Source organism: Halichoerus grypus, chromosome 7 (genome assembly GCF_964656455.1).
Source record: "Halichoerus grypus chromosome 7, mHalGry1.hap1.1, whole genome shotgun sequence".
NCBI lineage: Eukaryota > Metazoa > Chordata > Mammalia > Carnivora > Phocidae > Halichoerus > Halichoerus grypus.
The window spans coordinates 131,292,920-131,303,582 of NC_135718.1; the positions used below are offsets into that span (position 1 = coordinate 131,292,920).

At 40.6% G+C, this 10,663-nt stretch overlaps 1 long non-coding RNA gene across 2 annotated transcripts; it reads left to right on the forward strand.

Annotated features, from left to right (window-relative positions):
- The first annotated feature begins 53 nt into the window (after nt 1-53).
- Nucleotides 54-8,940, forward strand: LOC118526194 (uncharacterized). Of its 2 annotated transcripts, XR_004912506.2 has the most exons (4): nt 73-141; nt 6,442-6,549; nt 7,923-8,198; nt 8,447-8,940. It is a non-coding gene; the product is annotated as an uncharacterized LOC118526194 (long non-coding RNA). The 2 variants fall into 2 exon arrangements; XR_013449939.1 differs by lacking the exon at nt 6,442-6,549 and having other exon boundaries at nt 54-121.
- The last annotated feature ends 1,723 nt before the right edge of the window (nt 8,941-10,663 follow it).

Sequence of the window (10,663 nt, forward strand, 5' to 3'; positions counted from 1 at the left end):
ACCAATCGCTGCTTGCCTGGGGTTGAGAACCACCCAATCGGCGGGACGGCTCCGCCCAGGTCCGCAGGGCATTTTGGGAGTGGTCGTTTCTCCAGCTGCGGCAGGCAGGAGTAGAGCAAAGGTGAGGGCTCCAGGTAAAGGGTAGGTCTTCTGTGTGTTTCATCTTCCGCTTTGAGATTCTCAGAAATCCGTTGCTGTATGACAAGCCAGTTAAAGGGGGAAGAGGCAAAATAAAATCAGCAAAGCGTATCAGACCTTAATCTGCTTCTCACTTCTGAAGTTTAGAACTTGATTACCATCCCCCCGGATATGGTGGGGGAGCTTTCCTGGTCCCTGGCTTTATTTAATCTGAAATTGAAACAGTATTCCTCTATTTATAGACGTTGCTTTGAATGATCAGTTCAGAGGGCTTGCCCCAGTTTAGGAATTCGCTGAAAGTGGTTTTGATATTAATGTAAACACTGCATTTTTGGGGGGGAATTGGAGGGAGAGATGAACCATGAGAGACTACGGACTTTGAGAAAAAAACAGGATTTTAGAGGGGGGGGGATTGATTAGCCCGGTGATGGGTATTAAGGAGGGCACTACTGCATGGAGCACTGGGTGTGATACGAAGACAATGGATGGTGGATCACCACATCAAAAACCAATGATGTATTGTATGGTGACTAACATAACATAATAAAATTAAAACAAACAAACAAACAAAAAACACTGCATTTTTGCAACTCTAGGCAAGTACATGAAGACTGAAGGATTTTGAGAAAGATTGTGTTTTAATAATTTTGATGTATTTAATAAACTGAAATTTTATAAATAGCTATTTGTCCTATGAAGGATAATTTTGGAAAAAAAGAAAATTGTGGCACAGAGAATAAAATTAGATTTATTGGAGCCAGAAAAAACCCATTCCTTTCATATCCCTTGATGCAATTTAATCCACCACCAGTCACAAAGTTTAGAATTCTCTAGAAAAAAATCAATAGTAGGGCTGTATAGCTACTCATTCCCAAAGCTGCAAATTTACACTCTTGGTGTTTGCCAAAGCTCAGAGAAGGAGTGCTTTGTTCCCTTTCGGGAATCCTACTTAAAATAATAATAATAATAATAATAATAATAATAATAATAATCCCAAACAAAAACCTGCAATCATATATTTACTTTTCAATAGCAATCTAAAAACAGTATTATGAAACATTTCACACATACTGAAAGGTGTAAAGAATTAATATAATGAACATTCTATTCACCACCCAGCTTAAGATCTAGAACATTAAAAATAGAGTTGAAATGAGTTTTTGTGAAAGTGTAAACATTGGGGGTGCCTGGTGGCTCAGTTTGTTAATCATCTGACTCTTGATCTTGGCTTGGGTCATGATCTCAGGGTTGTGGGATCGAGCCCTATGCTCACTGGGGAATCTGCTTGAGATTCTCCCTCTCCCTCTCTCTCTGTCCCTCCCTGATAAATAAATAAATTTTTTTTAAGAAGTGTGAACATTAGCAGAATTTTTAATACAAAGTGGCTTAATTTCTACCAAACTTCAAAAAAAATTTTTTTAAAGATTTTTATTTATTTATTTGAGAGAGAGTGAGAGAGATCACAGAGGTAGAGGGAAAAGCAGGCTTCCTGCTGAATGTGGAGCCAGACGCAGGGCTCAATCCCAGGATGCTTAACCAACTGAGCCACCCAGGTACTCCCAAATCTCAAAAGTTTTATGATTTTAAAATTAATATACATTTAGGCCCTTGTGAATTATTTGAAGAATACAATAAAATATAAAGAAAACAAATCATGCTTCTTACATGGTTAGTCCTTTTTGTTTTCTTGCTTAATAAATCTTTCTCTATTTCAAGGTCATACATATATTTTGATGTCTCATCTTTTAAAGTTTTAAACTTTTGTCTTTTATATGAAAAATAAAAAATCATATCCAGAGATACTAACTCATAATATTTTGATGTGTTATTCAACCTTTTTTTATGCCCTCAAATACTCATATATAAGGTGTGTCTTTTTTATTTTTATTTTTTTTACAAGGTTAATAAGGCTTTAATTTCACACAGACACACAAAACCCTATGCATAATTTAAAAAGGAAACAAAAGTAAGTAAAAATGATAAAGGATATAGAGGACAGTTCTGCTAAAACACAAAGTGCAGCTCCATACAAAACAACATAAGGAATCAGAATCAAGTCACTCTGAACACAAAGAAAGAAAGTCACTCCACAAGTAATGTGGCTAAAGCTGCCAGCAAATTTCATTAGGTGAAGTGTAGGAAACTTACACCCATTTCTCTCTTTATAGCATAAGTAAACAATACTGACAACAGGCCAGAGGAATAGGGATAGAAGGACAAGCTCAGAGAGGGATGGAACCTGGAGATGAGAGGTGTGTGGTCTCACTCCCCAAATCCCCTCAGTTCTTGAAATAGGCCAGGTCAGTTGATTGCTCTTCATTGTCTGACATTTGACCTACTGAACTTGGGTCTTGACCCAGACCCTCATCCCCTTTCGCTAGTGAACACGCCTGTACTTCAAACCTCTTAAAATGAACTTTAAGAAAAGTCCAATGTTACTGGGGCACCTGGGTGGCTCAGTCAATTAAGCATCTACCTCTTGGTTTTGGGTCGGGTCATGATCTCGGGGTCCTGGGATCAGCCCTGTGTTGTGCTCCTCGCTCAGCGTGGAGTATGCTTGTCCGTCTCCCTCTGCTCCTTCCCCTGCTCTCTCTCTCTCTCTCTGGAATGAATAAATAAAATCTTACCCAAAATGGGAATGCAAGCTGGTGCAGCCACTCTGGAAAACAGTATGGAGTTTCCTCAAAAAGTTGAAAATAGAGCTACCATACGATCCAGCAATTGCACTACTGGGTATTTACCTCAAAGATAGCAATGTAGTGATCTGAAGGGGTACATGCACCCCTATGTTTATAGCAGCAATGTCCACAATAGCCAAACTATGGAAAGAGCCAAGATGTCCATCAACAGATGAATGGATAAAGAAGATGTGGTGTGTATGTACATATATATATATATACACACACACATACATACATACACACAATCGAATATTATGTAGCCATCAAAAAAACCACACGAAATCTTGCCATTTGCAACAACGTGGATGGAACTAGAGGGTATTATGCTAAGTGAAATAAGTCAATCAGAGGAAGACATGTATCATATGATCTCACTTATATGAGGAATTCTTAATCTCAGGAAACAAACTGAGGGTTGCTGGAGTGGTGGAGGGTGGGAGGGATGGGGTGGCTGGGTGATAGACATTGGGGAGTGTATGTGCTACAGTGAGCGCTGTGAATTGTGTAAGACTGATGAATCACAGACCTGTACCTCTGAAACATATAATACATTATATGTTAAAAAAAAAAAAAAAAGATAGTAGGAAGGGAGAAATGAAGGGGGGACTCGGAGGGGGAGACGAACCATGAGAGACTATGGACTCTGAGAAACAAACTGAGGGTTTTAGAGGGGAGGGGGGTGGGGGGATGGGTTAGCTTGGTGATGGGTATTAAAGAGGGCATATATTGGGGCGCCTGGGTGGCTCAGTCCTTAAGTGTCTGCCTTCGGCTCAGGTCATGATACCAGGGTCCTGGGATCAAGTCCCATATCGGGCTCCCTGCTCAGCGGGAAGCCTGTTTCTCCCTCTCCCGCTCCCCCTGCTTGTGTTCCCTCTCTTGCTGTGTCTCTCTCTGTCAAATAAATAAATAAAATAAAAAAAAAGAGAGCATGTATTGAATGGAGCACTGGGTGTTATACGCAAACAATAAATCATGGAACACTACATCAAAAACTAATGATGTAATATATGGTGATTAACATAACATAATAAAAAAAAAATCTTACCAAAAAAAGTCCAGTGTTACTAAATCAATTGCTTATATTCATATTGGCATGCTTTTTATTAAAAACTTCAAAACATCAGACATATAGCACATGTGGAAAAAAATAATTTACTGTGTGTAAATATGATACAAGAGACAAGACTTCCTTAAGTCTAGTAATCAAAGCATGCCGTAAAGGAGTCAATGATGTGGTGACATACAGCAAAAAAATTGTCACAAAACTCTCAAGGCCTAACAAACTACAGTTTCCCAATAAAATATATGTTTTTCAGGTGTTAATAAGACATACCGATAGAGACAAAATTAAAGTTTTGAAGTAATGCATTAGAAAGATGTTAGGTGGCAGAAATCTGTCCAGATGTGGTACATGTTTAAAGAGAGCGTTACTCAGTGTTAAAGCAAGATGGGGAGGAGGAAAAGGACATACCTGTGTTTTGGGGACATTTTTATGTGACTTGCATCTGGTACTGGGTTGTTGATTTTTCTCAAAGTCTCCATACGTATACAATGCACTTGGAAGATGTAGCTTTGTTTCCCTGATTGAAATGGAAAGACTGCTCAAAGGAGGGGGTCAATTAAATCAAACAGGGCGGGGGTGGGGTGGGGTTTGGATGACTAAGTAAGGACATCCACTGCAGTTATTTCAGAGGACAAAGAAAGAGGGAGAAAGAATATATTTATTTGGTTTAATATAATCTCTTTTCAGTAGATCACAAATGAGTTTAAAAACACCTTTTTTTTTCTGTATGCTTCCAACCCCCATGCTCTCTCTACACTTACAACACTCAACTACATAGAGACGCAGCCCAAAATCTCTTCAATTTAGGTGTTTCCAATGTGTCTGTTTTAAAATGAAACAGATGCATACTATATACAAAGTTCTATATTTTGCTTCATTCCTTTAGCTTATATTAAAAACACTTCCCTGAATTTGAATATTCTTTGAATTCTCTTACCATGTAGCATTTGATACTCAATATATGCGATGAATGTGTAAAGCAAATAACATGACCACCTCTGCAAAGATCAATAATGTTAAAGGTGTATGTGTATCCTAGTGCCTCTATTTTCCATTCCCTGCTCTAGGTAACCACTACCTGAAATGGTGAGTGTCTGAGTGTGCTTTAAGTCATTCTACCACATATATGATTATGAGAAAGAGAGAGAAAGAGAGAGAGAGAGTTTGGCTTTGCTTGCTTTTATAAAAGTGACGGCATGCTTTTCATAGTCTTTGCCTTTTTCACTCTAGCAGGAGTTTGTGGGATTCGTCCAGACTGTTCTATCTAACTGCAGTCTATTCACATTCTCTATGCATGATGCTGCATCCATTCTCAAATACATAAGTACTTATTGTACATGTGTCCTAAGCCACAGGGGAGAGAGAGTCTCTGAGGTTTATATCTATAAGTGGAAATGTTGGGTTGTAGTATACGTGAATGTTCAGCTTTATAGGATAATGCTAAATTATTTTCCAAAGCGATTGAACTAGTTTATACTCCCTTCAGTAAGCTGTGCTTAGTATATGAGTTCCTGTTGCTTCATATTCTGCATATTCTGACCAGCACTTGGCATTTCAGATGTCTTAATTTTGCCCATTTAGTGGCTGGAAAATGATATCTCATTGTGGTATTAATTTGTACTTCCAGTTTAGTAAGGACTTTAAGCATCTTCTCATATGCTTATTTGATATGCTTGTTTTCTCAGTAAAATTACTATCTCTGTCTGTTGCCTATTTTTATTTTGAATCATTTGTCTTATTGGCTTTTAGGAGTTTCTGTATTTAAATACTAATATTTTGTCAGTTATACTTATGTTGCAAATATTTCTATCCATTTGTGTCACATATTTTCACATTATGGTCTTTTGCAGAACTAAAGTCTTAATTTTCATGTAGGTGAATTTATCACTTTAAAAAAATCATTAATACTTTTTGTTTATTATTTATTAAGTCTCTAGTTCAAGGTCATAAATATATTTCAATATGTTATCTTTTAAAATGTTCAAACTTTTACAGTAAAGTTCTTAATCCATCTGGAATTGACTTTTGTAAGGGGTATAAGATCAGGGTCTAATTTTATTTTTTTTCCAATTAGATAACCAATTTTCCCAACACCATTCCTTAGTCTGTCCTTTCCTCAGAGATCTGCAGGGCCAGCTCTGTCATTTACTATGTTTTCATACGTGAAAGGGCCTGTTATTGGGCTATTTTTTTGCATTGTTTCTTTGTTTATTTCTATGCTAATATGACTAACTTAGTTATTATAGCTTTAAAATATGTCTCCATACCAGGCAGAACACATTTCTCTCAGTCTGTTAATGTAATGAATCACATTAATAAATTTTAAAAATGTAAAACACCCTGGGAAAAACCATTACTTAGATAAACCCACTGCTGGATTTTCCTTTAGGATTTTTGCAATTCTGTTTATGAAATTGATTTTGGCCTGTAGTTTTTCTTTTTAGTAATGTCCTTTTTTGGATTCGGTATCAAGTGTATAGTAGCCTCAGAAATCTCATTAGACAAAATGGTAGAGATTTCTAGCTGACCCCAGTATCCATTTCCCTTCTTTCTAAGTAGCAAGAATCCTGAGTTTTAGCTCAGCATATGGATATTCAGCTGCAAGACCACATTTCCCAGCCTCTGGCAGCTGGGTTTTGCCATGTGACTACATTTGGAGAATGGAAGGTAAGCCAAAGTGTTGCATGCGACTCAAGGAGGTGTTCTTATGGACACACTCTTCTTAAATCCCTCCCTCCACGATCAGACATGAGGGCTATAGCTCTAGCAACCCTGTTGGACCATGATGGTGAGTTCTACACCAAGGGAGGGCAGAGAGCTGAGCTGGAAGTAGCCCAAGTCCTTGGAGAGCCTCATGACTATCCCAGCTCTGGCCTGTCTACCTTTGGATTACTTTTACAGAGAGAGAGAGAGAGAGAGAGAGAGAGAGAGACTTATTTCTACTAAATTTAAACAAAGGAGTGACTTCCCTTCCTTTTTTTTTTTTTTTTTTGGCATTCTCTGAAATATATATATAAAATTGGACCAGAAACATAATATATTTTTCTAACAATTCTAAAAAATAAAGTAATCTGAGCCTGGTGTTTTCTCTGTTTTACTTAATGGTTATAGGATTTTCAGATTTTCTACTGTTTTTTTATTCTATTTTGGTAAATTATATTTTATTAGCAATGTATTCATTTCGCTTAAGTTTACAATTTTGTAGTAGTTAAGAGCTTAAGCTCTGGAGCCAGATTGCTTGGGTTGAAATCTTTTTTTTTTTTTTCCTCAGGATTTTATTTATTTGACAGCGGGAGAGGGAACACAAGCAGGGGGAGTGGGAGAGGGAGAAGCAGGCTTCCTGCTGAACAGGGAGCCCGATGCAGGGCTGGATGTGGGGCTCAATCCCAGGACCCTGGGATCATGACCTGAGCTGAAGGCAGACGCTTAACGACTGAGCCACCCAGGTACCCCTTGGGTTGAAATCTTAATCTCCTTCATGTTCATGGAGTTGTGTTGAGTGGGAAACTTACTTAAAACCTTTCTGTGGGTGCCTGGGTGGCTCAGTCGGTTAAGTGTGTGCCTTCAGCTCAGGTCCTGGTCTCCAGGTCCTAGGATGGAGCACCTTGTCGTCGGGCTCCGTGCTGAGCAGGGAGCCTGCTTCTCCCTCTGTCTCTGAGCGCTCCACCCCGAGCTTGTGCTGGATCTCTCTCTCTCTCTCAAATAAATAAATAAAATCTTAAAAAAAAAAACCCTTTCTGAGTCTCAGTTTCCTCATCCATGAAATGGGGATTATAATAGTCTGTACCCCTTAGCGTTGTTGGGAGGATTAATTGAGTTAATACGGGTAGAGCAGTTGGAAGAGTGTATAACTTATAGTAACGGTTCAATAAATGTTAGCTATGCTATCATTACTATCCTTTTTTCCTTTGCTTTCTTTGAGTTTGTTTTCTTTTTCTAACTACCATGGTCAAACATCTGGTTCATTAATTTTCAAATTTTTTCTTTTCTGTTTTTGGAGATTTTTTTTTTTTTAAATTTTTTATTTATTCATTTGACAGAGAGAGAGCACAAGTAGGCAGAGCGGCAAGCAGAGGGAGAGGGAGAAGCAGGCTCTCCACTGAGCAGGGAGCCCGATGCGGGGCTCGATCCCAGGACCCTGAGATCCTGACCTGAGCTGAAGGCAGACGCTTAATGACTGAGCCACCCAGGCGTCCCTGAAGATTTTATTTTTAAGTAATCTCTGCACCCAATGTGAGGCTCGAACCCACAACCAGGAGATCAAGAGTTGCATGCTGTACTGACTGAGCCAGCCAGATGTCCCTCCCTGCAGGTTTGTTTTGTTTTGTTAAGATTTTATTTATTTATTTGTCAGAGAGAGAGAGGGAGGGAGAGAGTGCACAAGCAGGGGGAGTGGCAGGCAGAGGGAGAAGCAGGCTCCCTGCTGAGTAAGGAGCATGATGTGGGACTCTGATCTCTGGGATCATGACCTGAGCTGAAGGTGGCTTAACTGACTGAGCCAGCCAGGTGCCCCTCCCTGCACAGTTTTTTTTTTTTTTAAAGATTTTATTTATTTATTTGACAGAGACACAGTGAGAGACGGAACACAAGCAGGGGGAGTGGGAGAGGGAGAAGCAGGCTTCCCGCTGAGCAGGGAGCCCGATGCGGGGCTCGATCCCAGGACCCCAGGACCCCAGGACCACGACCCGAGCCGAATGCAGACGCCTAACGACTGAGCCACCCAGGCGCCCCTGCACAGTTTTGATACATAGTATTTGCATTCTTGTTTAAGTCTAAATGTTTTCAATTTTCCATATGATCTCTTTTTTGACTCTGAGTTATTTAGAAGTGTTTTTTTACAAAAATTCTAAAGTCATCTTTTTTTTGTGCAAGTTATCTTTTTGTAACTGATTTTTAGTTTCAATGCATTGTGGTCATTGCTGTGGAAAATGCCTATTCTTTAAAGTTGGTTGAGAATGATTTAGAGCCTAGAATGTGATCAACTTCTGTAAGTATTTTATGTGTACTTAGGAAGTACAAATTTTAATTGTGTGCACAATTTAACACACGTCCACCGGATCAAGATTGTTTACTTTGTTGTTTAACTCTTTCATACCGTACTATTTTCTTTTATCCATATGATTTATCAACAGTGAGAGAAGTATCCTGAAATCTTCCACCGTATTGGTGGATGGCTCTTAGCTCCTTGTTTCCCTCTAGGACAGTGCAAAGCAAGGCCAGCTTATTCTGGAGGTGACTTGCTTTGCCTTGCTGTAAAACCACCCAAACACATGCATTTGTTCAGATTTCAAAACCACTTTATTACCAAAATGAACAAAAGGAGAATGCTGTTTAAATTAAATAAATTACACAAACATCGCGAGTCCCGGGCTTCCCCAGGGATCCCATTGTCACAGGTCAGTATCACGAAGAACATTCAGAAGTATTGAAATTCTGGATTATTTCACTATCTTGCTCTCCTTGCCTCAGCCATGTCCAGAGAGTGGTCTGTCTGACTTTGCTTATGTTCTTTTCAAAGTCTTCCAGCAGTGAAGTTTTCTTCAATGTCTCCTTCTACCCCATGTGTTTCCAATTTTACCTCCACCGTCTGAACGCTTGGTTCAAAGGACTCCTCTGCTTGGGATGTCTTGAGGCTCTGTGACCTTCCCCTACCTCCTGGGCCTGAGTTGGACTTTGAAGGAGGTGGAGTAGGGGAGGATGAGTTGTCATTGGCTAAAGTTCTTGTCCTCCTGGAATTTGGCACTTCGGGTGCTGGGCACGGTGAATCCCAGATAACATTGTCTTTCGCCTTCCAAGTTTTGAGTTCCATTGGCAGCCAGATGGCATAATGAAATCACAGAGAAGCAATGCTTCTAGGCCAAGAATCTGTTGGCTCTTTGCCAGCACCCTCTCCTTTAACTCTAAGAAGACTTGCTAGCTGACCGGCTCACTCAACATACAGACACACAACGCGGGTGAGGCTGAAGTTAGGAATCTAGGAATGGGGGCTTTTTTTTTTTTCAGGCTGGGCCAGCCCAACCTGTTGGGCAGGGTCATTGAGTTGAAGGAGCTTTGGGAGAAGCAGTGGGGGAAGACCGAAAGGTTTTCTGTGCACTTCCATGGAAATTTCCCCAAATACTTGCACATGCCATCTATTTATTTTCAAGTCAACAGTAGGATTCCTCTATTAACCCCTCACATCCATGAAGACCATACCCCTCTTTTCATCTGTCCTAGAAGAAGGTGACTTCAGGTCCTGAGTTTGTTAAGGAAGCCCATGGAGGATGACCCAATCTGGATCAGCCCTTTGCCACGTTTTGCACCCACTTGGGGGATGCCACTGGCCCTTGGGGGGCTTCCTCCCCTGCCTGGCCAAAGGATCCAGGCCCCAAGCTGATAAGGGAGAGTTAAAATCATTGGCTCTTTGCCAGGTGAAAAAGCACAAAGCTAGCTTCCTAAGGGCGGGGGCGGGGGGCGCATTTCTGAAGTCAAGGGGACCGTCAGGGCTCAGGTCCCACTAGCTGGCCCTTGGTTACCCCTAGGACACCCCACCTCCTAAGTCTCTAGTACAAGAAAGGATTCCCAAAAGCTTTTATGCAGAATAACTGGCAACTGTTACTAGGTTGCCAGAGGATTTTGGTAGCTACCCGCCCTGTCCTTTTTGGATTCCCCTCTGGGTCTCAAGTGGAAGGGAGCAGCCCCTGAAGGCAGGGGGGAGAGATCACGTTTCAGAGGCTGCTGCGTTGGTGGGCTGCCCCTGGGGAGGTAGCTCTGGTGGCCCCGAGGGCCCTGGCCACCCCCC